This window comes from Neophocaena asiaeorientalis, unplaced genomic scaffold (assembly GCF_003031525.2).
Source record: "Neophocaena asiaeorientalis asiaeorientalis breed wild unplaced genomic scaffold, Neophocaena_asiaeorientalis_V1.1 scaffold550, whole genome shotgun sequence".
In the NCBI taxonomy this organism is placed as follows: Eukaryota; Metazoa; Chordata; class Mammalia; order Artiodactyla; family Phocoenidae; genus Neophocaena; species Neophocaena asiaeorientalis.
This window is the reverse complement of record NW_020173396.1, coordinates 1,063,882-1,083,530: the sequence shown is the minus strand read 5'-3', so window position 1 is coordinate 1,083,530 and position 19,649 is coordinate 1,063,882. Positions and strand designations below refer to the sequence as shown.

Here is a 19,649-nt window from a genome sequence, read left to right as displayed (position 1 = left end):
GTTTAAAAAACATTTTAAAAGTTGTATTTAGCCTTAAAAAGGAAGGAAACCCTGTCAACATTTGATAAACTTTGAGGGCATTATGCTAGGTGAAATAAGACAGTCACAAAAAGACAAATGCTGTATGATTCTACTTATATGAGGTATCTAAAGTAGTCAAATTCATAGAAAAAAGTAGAATAATGGCTACTCAGGACTAGAGGAAGGGGAAAAGAGGGGTTGTTTAATAGGTAGAGTTTCAGTTTTACAAGATGAAAAATGTTCTGAAGGTATGTTTTACAATAGTGTGAATATATTTAACACTACAGAACCATACACTTTAAAATGGTTAAGATGGTAGATTTTATGTCTTTTTTTACCACAATTAAAAAAAAACTGGTAAAAGTGGTATCTCTACTGATGAACTTTCCTAACATGATGCCTGAAAGCTTTTAAATTCTAATGGGGAACTATGAGACCTATATATTCAGTATCAGCTATTATTCCACACAATGATAAAAACTATCTGTTTTGCCTTTGAGAAATGTTTTCAACAGCATCATCAGTAAAGCAGTAAACTCTTGTTTCTCCAGAATTTAAAGAATCCAAAACCTTGTACTGATATAACCCTTTCCCCTCAAAATATCGTAATAATTATTTGTAAGAATAAAGATCTGTATCAGTAATTACTACAGCATAACAATATTATCATAATTTGGCAGCTTGAAACAATACACATTTATCACCTCATAGTCTCTATGTCCAGTGTCTGGGCATGGTTTAGCTGCGTTCTCTGCTTAGGATCTCACAAGGCTGCAATGAAGGTGTCAGCCAGGTCTGTGGTCTCATCTAAGGTTCAACTGGGTAAGATGCCACTTCTAAGTTCACATCATTGTTGACCACATTCATTACCTTGCAGGCTATCAACTCAGGGCCTCAGTTTCTTGCCATGTGAGTCTAGCCAAAATGGCCTCTTTGTTCCTCAAAGTCAGTAAGGGACAGAGAGTCTCCTTGCAAGATCAATGTTACAATTGTATGTAACATAATCACATGCATTTAATCATGCACATTCCATCTCCTTTACCAAATTCTAGTGGTTAAAAGCAAGTCACTCATCCCATTCATACCCAGGAGGAAGGGATCACACAATAGTGTGAATGCTAGGAGGCGGGGATGATGGAAGCCACCCTGGAGTCTGTCCATCACAAGTTAGAATTTAGGCACTGAAATATCCTACATGGGGGGACCAGCAGAGAAGTGGAAGTAGGGCTGGACTAGGAATAAGAACTTGGAGTTAGTATTTTTTGTCATTGATTAAGCTGCTACTATAAGCCAGGCTCTGTGCCAGACTCTCAATGAGTAAAATTTAATCCACTCTAAGCACTTAATGAGGTCTGTATTGGAGTCCCATTTGAGATAATAAGAGTTGTAGATATGTGAAAAAACTGACCCAAATTTTAAATAAAGATGCACAGTGAGGTTCTGGTTCAAGATGGCAATGTAGGAATAGCCTGAACTCACCTCCTCTCACAGATGCACTGAATCTGCAGCTACATATGGAACAAATTCCTCTGGAAAGAAAAACCCTAAAAACTAGCTAAGTGATAATTACACATTGAGCAAAAGAGGAAAAGCCACATCAAAGTGGGTAAGAGGCTGAGACACAATCTTGTCATAAACCTTGCCACTGGTGGGGTGACCCACAATCAGGAAGGGACTCAAAACCTGGAGCTTGAGGCCACATCAGACACCCCAGCATTTAAGACCTGCACCTGTGAGATGAGATCCCAAAATATCTAGCTTTGAAAACCAACAGGGCTTGCATCCACAAGATCCACAAGGCTACAGTGATCTGAGAAATGTCTATTAAAGATTCATGCGCTAGGACTCATCCTGGGCCAGAAACAGAAGCACCTGATCTCATCCAGACTTTATGTGAAAGAGGCTCATTTGCTAATCTTAAAGCATCTGCCTGAGCGACAGGCATCTAACTTAACACAAATTTAGGGGCCTGCTGGGATACTCTTAGGGACAGATGCTGATGGGCATCATTTTTTTTTCTTTCCAGTGGGTGCCACCTTTCCAGTCCCCCTCTGTCTCACTCCAGCAGGCAGGTGCCATCTGCATACTCTCCCTCTGCCATGCTTCAGAGTGCTAGTATCTCCTGGATGAACTTTTACAAGCATCTGGGGCCACAGCTTCTGTGGTTGCCGTCAAGGGGACACCCAATGATCTCCTGGCTTTGGCTGCCACGGGGGGCTTGTGTTCCTGGGTCTCACTGGGCTATAACAATTGAAGAGAGAGATCTCCACAGACTGCCAGGCCCATAGATAGCAGACTGAAACACATACATAGTCTTTCTAAGAAAGAGGCCTATTGGCTCATCCAGGAGCTTTGGCCTGAGAGAGGCAGGCTTCTGGTTTAGCACACATCTAGGCGGCCTCTCAAGGAATGGAGGCTAGTAAATGCAATCTTTGTGCTCTCCCTCTGCATCACTCCAGCTCACTGACATCTCCCAGAAAGAAGATTATTACCCTTCTCTAGCACCCCCAATTATTGCAGGTGCCACCAGGGGACACCTCTGTATCACCTGGCTCTGGTGGTCAGCTGAGCTTACAGTCACAGGTACCACAGGACTGTAACTAATGGAGAAAAAGGTTTTATACAGCTATCACGCCCAGGGTACAAAAAGAGACAACAGGTCAAGGAGCCTGAAATTTCTGTGAAAGAGGCCTATTAGTACATCATCACAGCTGCTGCCTGAACAGCAGGCCTCTAATTAAATACACATCTAAGGGCTGATTGTAATCCTTTCCATAGACCTAGGAGGGTGGGTGCTATCTTTGTGCTCTCCCTCTGCTGTGCTCCAGAGTGCCATTATCTTTTGGAGGAGAGCTGGTTTATACTTCTGGTATCTTTATGGCTGCCACTGAGGGGATGCCCTTTGATTGCCTAGCTACAGTGGCCAGGGGTCACCTGGTGTTCCTGGGTCCCACAGGACTGTAACAATCAAAGAGACAGTTCTTGGCAGGCTACCACCTTCAGGGCACAGATAGCAGACTGAAACACAACCTTAGTCTTTCTGTTAAAGAGGCTATATGCTTGTCCTGAAGCCTAAACCTGAGGGGCAGATTTCAGGTTTGGCACACATCTAGAGGTGTATGGAGGCGCTCTCAGGGAAGATATGCTTGGGAACCATCTTTGTGCTCTCCCTTTGCCTCACTATTGCTCACTGGTATATCCCAGACAGGAGTCTATACACTCATCTCGGACCCTGAATATTGTGACTGCTGCCCATGGGACACTTCCAGATTATCTGACTCTGGTGGCTAGTGGGGCTTACGCTTGCAGTCCCACTGAACTGCATACACTTGCATACGTTAAAGGGTGCTACATGAGGGTCTGGCTTCCGATTAGCCTAAATCTAGGTGTGGACTGACTATCCCCCCTTTTGGGACACTGACAGGTCTTGGAACAACCTCAACTACTGTGAGCTATTAAAAATAAAATAGGCTGCTTGGACAAGCACAAAGGTTTGAGAGACAACCAAGAGCTAGGCCAGGGTTGAATAATGAAGTTAATCTCCCACACTACATCACTACTTCAAAACTGGAGAGGTAGCTGCTGCAAAAAGATAAGAATATGTTCCAAAGGAAAGAATATGAAAATACTTCAGAAAAACACCTTAATGAAATGGGGGTAACTGATTTACCCAATAATGGGTTCAAAGTCATGGTCATAAACATGCTCATTGGACTTAGGAGAAAAATGGATAAACATAGCCAGAATTTCAACAAAGAGTTGGAAAGTACAAGAAAGTATGAAACAGTAGTCACAGACCTGAAGAGTACAATAACTGAAGTGAAAAATATACTAGAGAAATTTAAGAACAGACTAGATGAAGAAGAAAGGATCAGTGAACTCAGACACAGAGCAATGGAACTCAACCAGTCAGAGTAGCAAAAAGTAAAAAGCTTGAAAAAAAGTGAATACAGTTTAAGCAACTTATGGCACAACATCAAGCATACTACCATTTGCATTACATGGGTCCCTGAAAGAGAAAGAGAAAGGGGCAGAAAACATATTTCAAGAAATAATGGCTGGGGACTTCCCTGGAGGCCAGCATTATCCTGATACTAAAATTAGACAAGGAATGTGACAAGAAAATTACAGACCAATATCTGTGATGAACATAGATGCAAAAATCCTCAACAAAATATGAGCAAACCAAATCCAACAATACATCATAAACCATGATCAAGTGGAACTTATTCCAGGGATACAAGGACAGTTCAATACCCACAAATCAATCAACATGATATATCACATTAACAAATTGAAGAGTACAAATCATATGATGATCGCAACAGATGATTTCATTTGATAAAATTCAACATATGTTTATGATAAAAACTCTCAACAAAGTGCATATAGAGGGAACATACCTCAACATAATGAAGAACATATTTGACAAGCCCATAGCTAACATCATACTAAATGGTAAAAAGCTGAAAGCTTTTTCTCTAAGACCAGGAACAAAGCAAAAATGCATATTCTCACCACTTTTCTTCAACATAGTATTGGAAGCCCTAGCCAGAGAAATTAGGCAAGAAAAAGAAATAAAATACATCCAAATTAGAAAAGGAAGAAGTGAAACTGTGACTGTTTGCAGATATATACTATATATAGAAAACCCTAAAGACTCCACTAAAAAACTAGAACTCACCTCCCCCCATGAACACATTAAAAATACAATGACACATGGAACAATTCTCACCAAAATCTAACTGGAAACTGGCAGGAAGACTCCTGTACAAACAACACTGTGAGAAAGATCCACACGTAATCAGGTAGGAAGGGTTGCAAAGCAATCAGGTAATGCCCCTGGGAAGGGACTTAGAGGAAAAGGGAAAATACATGGGCAGAGACCCACCCTGGGGAGTGAGTGGTGAGAGCCATAGATTGGGTGCCCCAGTCCTGGGTCATATACCAGGCAGATGAGCTCCCTTAGCTGGCTGGAGGACAGCAGGGACTAATAGGGCTGTGGAAGCAAGGACTCTGTTCGTGAAGGGTGCACGTGTGTTGGCCTGACACAAAGGCAGGGCAGAGAGGGCGGTTAGAGGACTTCTCTCGTGGCTGCTGGGTTTCCTGTGATTCCTTGGCACCTGCCCCAGTCTGATCCAAAGGAATGATCCAGCTCCACTTATTCCACAGTGTGGCATGGGATCTAGGGCTGCCATGGCTGGGAAGAAAACTTGACTGTGGTACACAGAGGTGATGTGGTCCTGGGGTGGAGCCTGGGTGGGACACCAGTGGCCACTGTTGGTGCTTATTCAAGCAGAGTATCAAAACCAGCACAGAATTCTGCAGCAGCTCTACTGCAGTTCACATGCTGAATCACTGCTGAGAGTCCATGAGGGACCCACTTGCCCGGCAAAACAGCTCCACAATAGGGCAGGGGTGGCGTAGGCTGGGGCCAGTGATCAGCTGTGAGGGACAAAATGGACTTCCACCTGAGGCTGCATCTGAGCAAAGTGAGGGAAACAAGTGCAGGCACCTGTACAGGAAGTACATCTGAGGCAGCTTAGAACTCGGGTCTGGGGCCAAAAGGAACTGAGACCATGTGTGGGCCCAACCCGCTTCAGAACTCCCCATGCTGGGGAAAGGGTTCTGGTGCTGGGAGAGATGGAAGAACATACTTAAAGGGAACTGAGTCAGCCTGGGCATGACCCTAAGTACTTCCACTGCAGCAACATGGGATCAGACCCTATCCCTGATAGGGTGGAGATAACTTCATTCCAGTCTTCAGCTCTAGCACCTCCATCTCTATCCCCACATCTTACTAAGGTGATAGCTGCTAAAAAACTGTTAAAACTAACAAATGAATTCAGTAAAGTTGCAGGATACCAAATCAATATACAAAAATCTGTTGCATTTCCATACACTAATAGCAAACTCTCAGAAAGAGAAAGTAAACAAACAAAAAAACCATTTACAATTGCATGAGAAAAGAATAAAATACCTAGCAACAAATTTAACCAAGGAGCAAAAAGACCTGTACACTGAAAACTATAAGACATTGATGAAAGAAATTGAAGATGACAAAATAAATGGAAAGATATACCATGCTAATGGATTGAAAGAATTAACATTATTAAAATTCCATACTAAAGTTTGGACCTGCCGAAGAGGCAAGAGACTTTTTCTTCCCTCTTTGTTTCCTGGTGCGTGAGGAGAGGGGATTAAGAACGCTGCTTAAAGGAGCTCCAAAGACTGTCGCGAGCCGCGGCTAACAGCGTGGACCCCAGAGACGGGCATGAGACGCTAAGGCTGCTGCTGCCGCCACCAAGAAGCCTGTGTGCGAGCACAGGTCACTATCCACACCCCTCTTCTGGGGAGCCTGTGCAGCCAGCCACTACCAGGGTCGCGGGATCCAGGGACAACTTCCCCGGGAGAACGCACAGTGCGCCTCAGGCTGGTGCAACGTCACGCTGGCCTCTGCCGCCGCAGGCTCGCCCCACACTCTGTGCCCCTCCCTCCCCGCAGCCTGAGTGAGCCAGAGCCCCAGAATCAGCGGCTCCTTTAACCCCGTCCTGTCTGAGGGAAGAAAAGACACCCTCCGGGGACCTACACGCAGAGGTGGGGCCAAATCCAAAGCTGAGCCCCTGGGAGCTGTGAGAACAAAGAAGAGAAAGGGAAATCTCTCCCAGCAGCCTCAGAAGCAGCGGATTAAAGCTCCACAATCAACTTGATGTACCTGCATCTGTGGAATACATGAATAGACAACGGATCATCCCAAATTAAGAAGGTGGACTTTGAGAGCAAGATTTATGATTTTTTCCCCTTTTCCTCTTTTGGTGAGTGTGTATTTGTATGCTTCTGTGTGAGATTTTGTCTGTATAGCTTTGTTTCCACCATTTCTCTGAGGGTTCTATCCGTCCATTTAAAAAAAATTTTTTTTGCTTAATAATTACTTTTTATTTTAATTACTTTATTTTATTTTACTTTATCTTTGTTCTTTCTTTCCTCCATTCCCTCCTTTAGACAACGAATCATCCCAAATTGAGGAGGTGGACTTTGAGAGCAAGATTTATGATTCATTCCCCTTTTCCTCTTTCTGTGTGTATGTGTATGCTTCTGTGCGAGATTTTTTCTATATAGCTTTCCTTCCACCATTTGTCTGAGGGTTCTATACGTCCGGTGAAACAACCTAAGTGTCCATCATTGGATGAATGGATAGAGAAGATGTGGCTCATATATACAATGGAATATTACTCAGCCATAAAAAGAAATGAAATTGAGCTATTTGTAATGAGGTGGATGGACCTGGAGTCTATCATACAGAGTGAAGTAAGTCAGAAAGAGAGAGACAAATACCATATGCTAACACATATATATGGAATTTAAGAAAAAAAAATGTCATGAAGAACCTAGGGGTAAGACAGGAATAAAGACACAGACCTACTAGAGAATGGACTTGAGGATATGGGGAGGGGGAAGGGTAAGCTGTGACAAAGCGAGAGAGAGGCATGGACATATATACACTACCAAAGGTAAAACAGCTAGTTCGAAGCATCTGCATAGCACAGGGAGATCAACTCAGTGCTTTGTGACCACCTAGAGGGGTGGGATACAGAGGGTGGGAGGGAGATGCAAGATGGAGGGGATATGGGGATATATGTATACATATACCTGATTCACTTTGTTACACAGCAGAAACTAACACAGCATTGTAAAGCAAGTATACTCCAATAAAGATGTTAAAAAAAAAACCATGTATCTACACAAATGAACGAAGGCAGCAAATATGTAAATATATAGTTAAATATAAAAGACGATATTTCTTAGTTTTAATATCTTTTTTAAGATAATGAATGATTTAAAGCAAAAGTGATAACAATGTATTATAAAATTTGCAACATATGAAGAAATAAGATATATAACATGAATAGCACAAAGGTTGGAAGAAGGGAAATAAAGTATACTGTTGTAAGGTCTATACTATATGTGACATATAATATTACTTGAAGGCAGAAAAAAAAATTCCATACTACCCAACGTAACCTACAGATTGAATACAATCCCTATCCAAATTCCAATGGCATTTTCCACAGAAATACAACAGAGTCATATACAAGGGTATCTCCATAAGGCTAGCAGCCAATCTAAGAAATCAGCAGGACAGAAGGAGTGGCATGATATATCCAAAGTGTTGAAAGAGAAAAATGTGCAAACTAGTATACTCTCCTAAGCAACATTATCATTTAGAATCAAAGGAAAGATAAATAATTCTCAAATAAGAAAAAACTAAAACAGTTCATCAATACTAAACCCATGCTAAAAAAATGTTAAAGGGTCTTCTCTAAGTGGGAAAGAAGTAAGAATCCATAGAAAATGGAAAATCCCACAAGGAAAGGCAAATACAAAGAACTGAGGATCAACTACTTAAATAAGCTTTTACTTTAATTTATTTAATACTTAAATATGTATGAAGATTAAAAGAGAAAAACATGTAGAAACAACTATAACTACAATGAAAAGTTAAGGGATAAACATGAAGATGTAAAACATGACATCAAAAATACAAAAAGTGGGACTTCCTGGTGGCACAGTGGTTGGGGGTCCGCCTGCCGATTCAGGGGACATGGGTTTGTGCCCTGGTCCGGGAGGATTCCACATGCCACAGAGCGGCTGGGCCCGTGGGCCACGGCCACTGGGCCTGTGCATCTGGAGCCTGTGCTCCATGATGGGAGAGGCTACAGCAGTGAGAGGCCCACGTACCGCAGAAAAAAAACCCCCACAAAAAGCGGTGGAGGGGAGTACAAAATGTAGATGTTTTAGAATGTTTTTGAACTTAAATGACCACCAGTTTAAAACATGTAGATATAATTATAGGTCAATATATATAAACCCCATGATAACCACAAATCAAAAACCTACAATAGATTCATAAAAATAAAAAGAAAGGAGCACAAGCATACTACTAAAAAAATCATCAAACCACAAGGGAAGAAACAAAAAGTAGAAGAAATGAACAGAGAATAACTACAAACACCACTAGAAAACAAGTAATAAAATGGCAAAGTACGAACCTATCAATAATTTATCTAAATGTCAATGGACTAAATGCTCTAGTGAAAAGACATAAGGTGGCTGATTGGATGAAAACCAAGACCCATCTATATGCTGCCTATAAGACTCAATTCTGAGCTAAAGGCACAGACTAAAAGTGAGGGGATAGACAGATATTGCATGAAAATGGAAATGACAAGAAAGCAGGGGTAGCAATACTCATATCAGACAAAATAGACTTTAAAACAAAGCCTGTAACAAAGACAAAGAATGGCATTACATAGTGATAAAGGGATTAATAAAAGAAGACGATATTGTTCTCATTAACATATATGCACCCAATACAGGAGAAGCTAAATACATAGAGCAGATACTAACAGACATAAGGGAGAAATCAACAATAATATAATAGTAGAGGATTTTAACACCCCATTTTTATCAATGGACAGATCATCCAGACCAAAAATCAATAAGGCAACAGTGCTCTTAAATGACATAATAGACCAGTTGTACTTAGTAGCTATCTATAGGACATTACATTAAAAAACAGCACAATATAGATTCTTTTCAACTGTCCATGGAACATTCTCCTGGATGGATCACATGCTAGGCCACAAAACAAGTCTCAACAAATTTAAAAAGACAGAAATTGTATCAATTATTTTTTTCCAACCACAACAATATGAAACTAGAAATCAATTACAGAATGAAAAATCGGAAAAGAACAAACACGTGGAGATTAAATAACATGCTACTAAAAGACCAATAGGTCGGGCTTCCCTGGTGGCACAGTGGTTGAGAGTCTGCCTGCTGATGCAGGGGACACGGGTTTGTGACCCGGCCCAGGAAGATCCCACATGCCACAGAGCAGCTAGGCCCGTGAGCTATGGCCGCTGAGCCTGTGCGTCCAGAGCCTGTGCTCCGCAACAGGAGAGGCCACAACAGTGAGAGGCCCACGTACCACACACACACACACAAAGAAAACAATAGGTCAATGATCATATCAAAGAGGAAATCAGAAAATACCTCGAGACAAATGAAAATGGAAATGTAACTCTCCAAAATCTATGGGATGTGGCAAAAGCACTTCTAAGAGGGAAGTTTATAGCAATACAGGCCTACCTTAAGAAACAACTCAAATAAACAACCTAAGCTACCATATAAAGGAATTAGAAAAAGAAGAACAAAGCCCAAAGTCAACAGAAGGATATAAATAAATATCAGAGAGGAAAGAAATAAAATAGAGGACAGACACCCACCACCCCCACAAAAGAAACATTACAAAAGATCAGTTAAACCAAGAGCTAGTGTTTTGAAAAAATAAACAAAATAGATAAAGCTTTAACTAGGCTCACCAATAAGTAGAAAGGACCCAAATAAACATAATAAGAGAGGAAAGAGGAGAAATAACAACTGATACCACAGAGATACAAAAGGATTCTAAGAGAATACTATCAACAGTTATATGCCAGCAAGTTGGACAACCTGGAAGAAATGGACAAATTTCTAGAAACATACATCTTGCCAAGACTGAGTCAGGAATAAATAAACAATTTGAACAGACTGATCATTAGGAGTGAACTTGAATTTGTAATTTAAAAATCTCCCAACAAACAAAAGTCCAGGACCAGATAGCTTCACAGGGGAATTTTACAAGACATACAAAGAAGAGATAATACTTATCTTCCTCAAACTAGTCCAAAAAATTGATGGGGACAGAATACTCCCAAATTCATTCTACAAGACCAGCATTACCCTGATTCCAAAACCAGACAAATACACTACCAAAAAAGAAAATTACAGGCCAATATCTTTGATGAATACTGATACCAAAACCCTCAACAAAATATTAGCAAACCAAATCCAGTAACACATAAAAAGGATGATCCACTATTATCAAGTTAGATTTATTCCAGGGATGCAAGGATGGTTCAATATTCACAAATCAATAAATGTGATACACCACATTAAAAATAGGAAGGATAAAAAATTACATGATCATCTCAATAGATGTAGAAAAAGTATCTCACAATATTCAACATTCGTTCATGATCAAAACTCTCATCAAAGTTGGTATAGAGGGAAAAAAATCTCAACATATTATGACAAACCTATAGCTAATATTATACTCAATGGTGAAAAGCTGAAAGCCTTTCCTTTAAATTCAGGAACCAGACAAGGAAGCCCACTCTCACCACTTCTATTTAACACAGTCTTGGAAAACCTAGCCACCACAATCAGGTAAGAATGAGAATAAAGGACATCCAAATGTCCTTTACAGAAGGGAAGAAGTAAAACTGTCACTATTTGCAGATGGCGTGATATAGAAAACCTTAAAGTCTCCTCCAAAAAATTATTAGAACTAATAAGTGAAGTAGGTAAGGTTGGTGGATACAAGATTAATATACAGAAATATGTTGCTTTTCTATACACTAATAATACACTATCAGAAAGAGAAAGTTAAAGAAAATTCCATTTAAAACTGCATCAAAAAGAATAAAATACCTAGAAATAAATTTAACCAAGGAGGTGAAAGGCCTATACTCTGAAAAGTATAAAACATGGATGCAGAAAATTGAAGATGATACAAAGAAATGGAAAGATATCCCATGCTCTGGGATTGGAAGGATTAATATTGTTAAAATGGCCAAACTACTCTACAGATTTAATGCAATCCCTATCAAAACACCCATGACATTTTTCACAGAACTAGAGTAAATAATCCTAATATTTATATGAAACTAAAAAAGACACTGAATTGCCAAAGCAATCTTGAGAAAAAGAACAAAGCTGGAGATATCAACCTCCCTGACTTCAGACTATATTATAAAACTAAAGTAATCAAAATAGCATGGTATTGTCACAAAAACAGAAACATAGATCAATGGAACAGAATAAAGAGCACAGAAATAAATCCACATACCTATGGTCAATTAATCCATGACAAAAGAGGCAAGAATATACAATGGAGGAAAGACAGTCTCTTCAATAAGTGGTGCTGGAAAAACTGGACAGCTACATGTAGACAAATTAGATTAGAACATTTCCTCACACCATATACAAAAGTAAACTTAAAATGCAGTTAAAAACCTAAATGTAAGACCTGAAACCAAAAGAAAAAAAAATACTCCTAGAAGAGAAGATAGGCAGAACACTCTTTGATATAAACTGTAGCAATATTTTTCTGTCTCCTAGGGCAAAAGAAATAAAAGCAAAACTAAACAAATGGGACCTAATTAAAACACTTTTTAGGAAACACATTGAGAAACGCACTGCAAAGAGAAAATGAAATGAAAAGACAACCTACTGAATGGGAGAAAATATTTGCAAATGATATGACCAACAATGGTTAATACCCAAAATATATAAACAGATAATTCAATTCAATATCAAACAAACAACAACACAATCAAAAAAAAAACAATGGGTGAAAGACCTGAATAGACACTTTTTTCTAAAGAAGACACACGGATGGCTAACAGGCACATAAAAATATCCCCCAAATCACTAACTATTAAAGAAATATAAATCAAAACCACAATGAGATATCACCTCACAACTATTAGAATGGCCATCATCAAAAAGTCTACAAATAACAAATGTTGATAAGGAAGTAAAGGGAACCTTGCTACAATGTTGGTGGGAATGTAAATTGGTGCAGCCACTATGGAAAACAGTGTGGAAGTTCCTCAAAAAACTAAAAATAGGACTACCATATGATCCAGCAATTCCACTCCTGGGCATATATCCAGAAAAAAATGAAAACGCTAATCTGAAAAGATACATGCACTCCAATGTTCATCAAAGCACTATTTATAATAGCCAAGATATGGAAGCAACCCAAAGTGTCCATCAATATATACAACTGAATATTACTCAGCCATAAAAAAGGATGAAATTCTGTCATTTGCAGCAGCCTGCATGGAACTACAGAATATTATATTTAGTAAAATAAGTCAGACAGAGAAAGAGAAATACTATATATGATATTGCTTATATGTGGAATCTAAAAAATAAAATAAATGAATGTATATAGCAAAACAGAAACAGACAGATACAGAAAACAAACTAGGGGTTATCAGTGCGGAGAGGAAAGGGGGAGGGGCAAGATGGAGTTATGGAATAAGAGATATAAACCATTATGTATAAAGAGTTAAGCAACAAGGATATATTGTATGGCACAGGGAATAGTAGCTATTATTTTGTAATAAGTTTTATTAGAGTATAATCTATAAAAATATTGAAACAATAAGCTGTACACCTGAAACTAATATATCAACTTAACTTCAATAAAAATATTTTTTAAATAAAAGGAACACTTGTATGCACACAAGTAACAAAAATAAAATCTCTACATCGTTTTTTTTGGCTGTGCTGTGCAGCTTGTGCTATCTTAGTTTCCCAACCAGGAATCAAACCCGTGCCCCCTGCAGGGAAAGCATAGAGTCCTAACCACTGGACTGCCAGGGAATTCCCAAAGTCTCCACATCCTGACAGAAAAATAAATGTATTCCACTTATAAAATTAAAGAGTCACGGGCATGTAGTTACTGTACAACATGATGACTATTGTTAATAATTCTGTATTGCATATTTGAAAGTTGCTAAGACAGTAGATCTTAATAGTTCTTAACAGGAGGAAAAAAAATTGTAACTATGTATGAAGGATGTAACTAGACTTATTGTGTTGATTTCACAAGACAGTTGACCTTTGCACATGTGTTTGAACTAGATGAGTCCACTTATAAACTAACTTTTTTCAATAGTAAATACAGCACTACATGATTTGCGGCTAGGTATCAAGAATACTGAGGGTAAGCTATAAAGTTATATGTGAATTTTCCACTGTGTGTACATAAAAAATTAAATCATTATATTGTACACTTGAAACTAATGATGTTATATGTCAATTACACATCAATGAAAAAAATGCACAGCAGAGTCCAAGCTTTAACACATCATCTTTAACCCAACTACATAGTACTAATAAATGAAATATAACAAATAAAAAATAGACAATCAAAGATGGGCTCAAAAGTAAAATAAATAGATTAGAAATGAATTGAGAATCTATATGTTCAAAATTGCACCCCTGTACTGACTTCCAGCATGACAGTGTAAAAAAGTCTACTGACCTGCTCCCGAAATGAAAAGTTAAAAGAACAAATGAACAAACAAACACCATTTAAAGGCTCTGAAAATGGTTCAAAAGGCAAAGAGCACATCAAGAAACAACTATTCCAGAAAATCTATGAAAATTTGGTAAAAAAAGGGCTAGAGTGTGTGGTATTTAAACTAACACTGCTCTCTCCCTCTCTGCTTCAAGCAAGGCAGAGACTCCATTCTGGAGGGCTGCAGCCAATAACATGGGGTTCCCTCTCTCCCAAATTCCCAATCTGAGAACCTTCTACATGTGTGAGGAGCAACATTCAACATTTTTCATCCCATCGTCAACTACCTAGTGCAGAGGCTGAATCCTTGGCAAGTGAAACAAGAGGTGAGGACTCTTCCAGCACGCCCCCCCACAACTAATGGAATGGAGGCTCTATCTTAGGTGTGGTGCATTGAAAATACTGGAGCCCGGATCACCTTTGCCCTGCACATAAGGCAGTGTTTCCACACTAGGAAAGACAATTTTTTTGTGTGGTCCAACTTACCAATCTTTTCTTTTTTTTTTTTTGTGGTACGCGGTCCTCTCACTGTTGTGGCCTCTCCCGTTGCGGAGCACAGGCTCTGGACGTGCAGGCTCAGCGGCCATGGCTCACAGGCCCAGCCGCTCCGCGGCATGTGGGACCTTCTTGGACCGGGGCACAAACCCGTGTCCCCTGCATCGGCAGGCGGACTCTCAACCACTGCGCCACCAGGGAAGCCCACCAATCTTTTCTTTTATGGTTCATTTTTTTTTTTCTACCCTGTTTACCAAATTTTTGCCTTTCCCAAGAACATGAAGTTATTCCCCTGTTTTCTCCTAGAAGCTTTATTACTTTACCATTTATATTTAGGTCTATGACCCATTTTGAACTTTTTGTGTATGATGTTAAGGTAAAAGGCCATGATTTTTTTGTGTGTGTATGTCTATAAGAATATAAGTTCTCTATTTTGGCAAACAAATTCTCTTATGCTTGGAATTTACGATCTTTTGTTGACACTGGTATGAGTAGTAGTGGGCAATATTTAATATTCTTAAAGAATTAACCTAAGAACCATAATGCACTTCGAATACAATTGAGATGTATTGTTGGAAACATTCCATCAATGGGTGTTTTAGTCCCAGGATTGGTGTCATGAGACAAAGACCACAGATTGAAGGTCCCTCATAACTAGAGGCAAATGGCCGTGCTGCTGGAGAGTAGTGAGGAACACTAAGATAATGGCCAAAATACCGGATGAGACAGACCAGCCCATACCTCAGTGTACCCTACTGTAGGATTCCCAGTAACAGGAGAGGAGAAAAGTCACCTCAATGACTTTTTTTTTTACCTCAATGTCTTTTGGGTTCTAACAAGAACCCAGCATAGGCACAGAGGCTTCTTGCCCCACATCCATAAGGACACATAAGTTTCCCCTACACCCAACACTATCTCAAGAATTAAGAGGTAGAAAGGGGGCCAAATGTCAAATGATTTATATTCCTGATGGAAAGTTTATTCATTGGATTGAGTAAACATATAGCAGAGAAAAAATTTTAATTGGAAAAGGTTAACTTTACCTGGTAAAATTTACCTTAGCAAAATTAAGAGCTATAGAACAAGATGAGATCATTTATAGAAAATAAAGTTACTGCACATATGAATTGTGTTGTGATGTGTACTGTTTTTAACTCTAACCTGGTAAGCACTGGTACAGTTAAGAGGTACACAGGCTCAGGATGTTTCACCTTAGGCAATAAAATCTATAAGCTGAATTGGTTACCTTGAAGCCAAATAGAGAGGGAAGGCTGAAGAAGCTTTTCCTTCATGCAGGTATCTGATGCTGTGCCAGGAAGTTTTAAGAATAACAACAGGAATGGAGTTGATGGGTCATTTCAGTTGAACTGTTCCCTGGTGGCTACAGTGGGCCTAGGACCACAGAGTGGAGAGACAGAATTTGCTCTGATAGTTGCCGACTAGAGAGCCTTTGCTATCGGCAGAGAATACTGATAACGGCTTTCAAACTTCCACAGAGTAATGCTTTCTTCCGATGAATTCTTATTCCAGGAAACCTAAAATATAAGAGATATGAAGGTTAAGAAGGTTATTTAGACAGTATCTATCTGCTTTCTTATAATATCCCTAAAGTAATTCCATAGCACTTTGAAAATCACTGAGGGAAGTGCCAGTTCAAGACAGGTCAGCTGAACAGACACAACTAACTTGGGCTCTGATTCAGTTTGGCTGGAATCTTTTGCCTCAGGCTAACATGCTGAGAATGGCTTCCCAGAGAAAGTGAGCGATCTGCCGGGGAAATGTCTTCCTGGAAATAATATGGATGTTGAGGTCTAAAACAAAGACTGCTAGCTGTACCTGCAACATCCATTCTCCCTTTTGTCCTGTGAAGCACATGGTCACCTTGAATCAACATAAATTTCCTAGTACTTAATAGCAGGTAGTGTTAAAAGTTTCAGAAATGGAGACCTGACTGAAATAAAGACTGCAGCCTGGGAAAAACAGATTCAACAAACACTTGAATTGAGTTCTACCAGACTACAAAATGGGAGAGGCTTATAAAGGCAAAAAGTTGCAAGGCCACAGTTAAGTATATGAGTTGTTTTTCAAGAATTATGATTAGAGCTGGCAAGAAGTGAGGGTGCTTGGTGAGCATGGATTGGTTGGGGTCTGAAATGGTTGCACAGTTACAAAGGGAGACCTTGAGACGATAAGGTTGCAGCTGGCAAGTGTTGTTCTGAATATGCTGGTGGTGTCCTTGGGCCTGGAACATTTCAAAGAAAGTTCAAGTTCTCAGTGATGCAGAGACCAGAGACCATATCCTCAATGGCCACCTGACTCCATTCTGTGTGCCCAAACTGTGATTACTCCATTATAATTTCAATCTGTTATTAGTAGTTATGTGTGACTGTATGTCTAAGTACTGACATATAAGATATAAACAAAAATGTTGTGAGCAACTTCTGGCTGGGAAATTCTTAAAGGACTCTTCCTTCTGGCTGGAAGGTGGGCATAATGTCCAGAGTTAGAGCAGCCACTTTCATCGGTTGTAGATGGCATATATTGAGCTCGACAGAACCACAAAAATGTAGAAACCTGGTTCACTGATGATTGGAAAACTAGTCCTGGGGTGCCTACACTTATGTGTGTGAGAAATAAACTTCTATCTTGCTTAAACTGCAGTTATTTGGTTTTTAAAAATCACAAACAGCTAAATCTTAACACCTAAACAAATAAATGATATAGGAGAAAAATATCACATAGCAAAGCTCGAGGTTACACTGTTCCTCTGAAAAAGGTACAAAATTGACTGGGGGATGGGGGGAGGGAGACAGAAAGACAAACCAGGAGGGAAATTCTCTTCCACAAGGATAAAACCCTTCTTAGTTTAATAACTGTGAGAGACTTCAGCTTACCTTTCTATTTTCCACCCCTATATCCTTAAGGTAATTGTGACTAGGAAAAGCCCTATCTACTGACTCAGAGCCTCATTTTTCCCTCCTGTTTAGAAAACCTCCACTTACACAACTACAGGAAAAATTAATGCCATGATTTACTTTGAAATGCTTTTTTTTTTTAAAAAATATAACTCAATGGCTCAATAGAAGATGAATATGTAAACAGTTATATGACAAAGCTAGTACAGTATAATAAAATGTTAACAAGAGAGTCTAGGTAGTGGGGACACATTATTTTAACTTTCTTTATGTTTGTATATATTCATGATAAAATATTGGAAGGAAAAACATTCTAGCTACCTCTAAAGTAATCAACATAACCCATTTTACAAAGACCTAAACAGAAAATCAGGGATCACCAGATATTCGCAGAAAATCAATCAAAGACAAGGATGACAATAAACAGAATAACCAACCTTAGAGGAAAGAGAGATGGTTGAGGAAACAGAAGAAAAGAATTTTCAGATGATATAGTAAACATAAAAGAACATTCTACTATGTAAAATAAGCAATCAGAAAATAAGAAATATTTCTTGAAAATTAAATATATTATATCTGAATATTTTTAAAAATTCAATGACGTTAAACCTATCTTGAATTTAAATAACATTAAGAGCTAAAAGTTATTGAGTCCAAGTCACCATCACTGTTCATCTAGATGAACAAAATAGCCTCACAGATTGTCTGCCTAGTTCTATACTGACCCCTTACAGTCAATTCTTAAAGCAGCCGTAGAGACCCTTTTAAAATCAGATAGTGTCTCTCCTCTACTTACAGTGACTCCCCTTTTCATTCAGAGTAAAAAGTCTTAACAATAGCCTCCATGATCCCTCATTCACACATCCCTCTTTCCTCTTCTGCTACTCTTCTTTGTTTTCTTCTTTCCAGCCACTTTGGCCTCCTTAGAACTGTTTGAACAAGCCAGGTATCTCCCAAACTTAGTGTTTTTGATCTAGTTTTTCCACCATTGATTAGTTTTGCCTCTTCTAGAATTTCATATAAATGAAATTATAACCAGCATACCTTTTTTGCATGCAAGGCTTCTTTCACTCAGCTTAATGTTTTGAGGTTCATTCATGTTGTTCCAGGTATTAGTGGCTTGTTCCTTTCCATTGTTTAGTAGTCTGTTGCATGAATATACAAAAATATGTTTATGCCACTGTCTGATGGACACCTGGATTATTTATAGTTTGGGGCTATTGTAAATAAACTGCTATGAATATTCTTATATATTTTAATTTATCTATTGGCTTTTTACATTTCTTTGCATTTCTTTTAGTGGTTATTCTAAGTATTAAAATGTATATCCTTAACTTTCTATAGAGTATAAACATACATTCACTACTTACCCCACCCTGCCCTTTATGGTATAGCTAACTTTCATATGTACTATATCAAAAGATATAATAAGCCTTACTAGACAATGTTATAATTTTTGTTTTAAACAGTTATATGTATTTTAGTGAAATTAAGAGGTAAAACATATATTTACTGAGATATTTGCTACTTTTGATGCTCTTTCTTCCTGAAGATTTGAATTGCCATTTGATTTTATTTCCCTTCCTTTAGCATGTCTTGTAGTGCAGATCTGCTTGTGATAAAGTCTTTTACCTAAAACGTTTTATTTCACCACTCTTGAAGGATATTTCACTAGATACAGAATTCTGGATTGACTGTCTTTTTCTTTCAGCACTTCAAAAACGATCTACTCTCTTCTGGCTTCCACTGTTTCTGATGAGAAGACCCAAGTTCTGATAATTTGGATCACTGTTCTCCTATATGAATGTGTCATTTTATTCCTGCAGCTTTCAAGATTTTATCTTTATTGTTGGTTCACAGAAGTTTGACTTTCTTGTGCATAGGTATGCTATTTTTGTGTTATGTATGACCAAGTTCACTGACTCTATCTTCACAATCTCCATTCTTCTGTTAAGCCCATCAAGTGAATTTTTAAAAATTTCATATATTTTGTTGTTTTGTAATAGAATTTCCATTTG

General features: G+C 38.8%; 1 long non-coding RNA gene across 1 annotated transcript in view; it reads right to left on the bottom strand.

The window, feature by feature from the left end:
- The window catches only part of LOC112400966 (uncharacterized), a 50,992-nt gene that overhangs the window by 27,433 nt on the left and 3,910 nt on the right, over window positions 1-19,649 (bottom strand). The window contains exons 2-3 of the long non-coding RNA XR_003003494.1: window positions 18,676-18,776; window positions 15,963-16,251 (exon numbers count right to left, since the gene is read on the bottom strand). This is a non-coding gene — a long non-coding RNA (uncharacterized LOC112400966). The remainder of the gene's footprint in view (window positions 1-15,962; window positions 16,252-18,675; window positions 18,777-19,649) is intronic.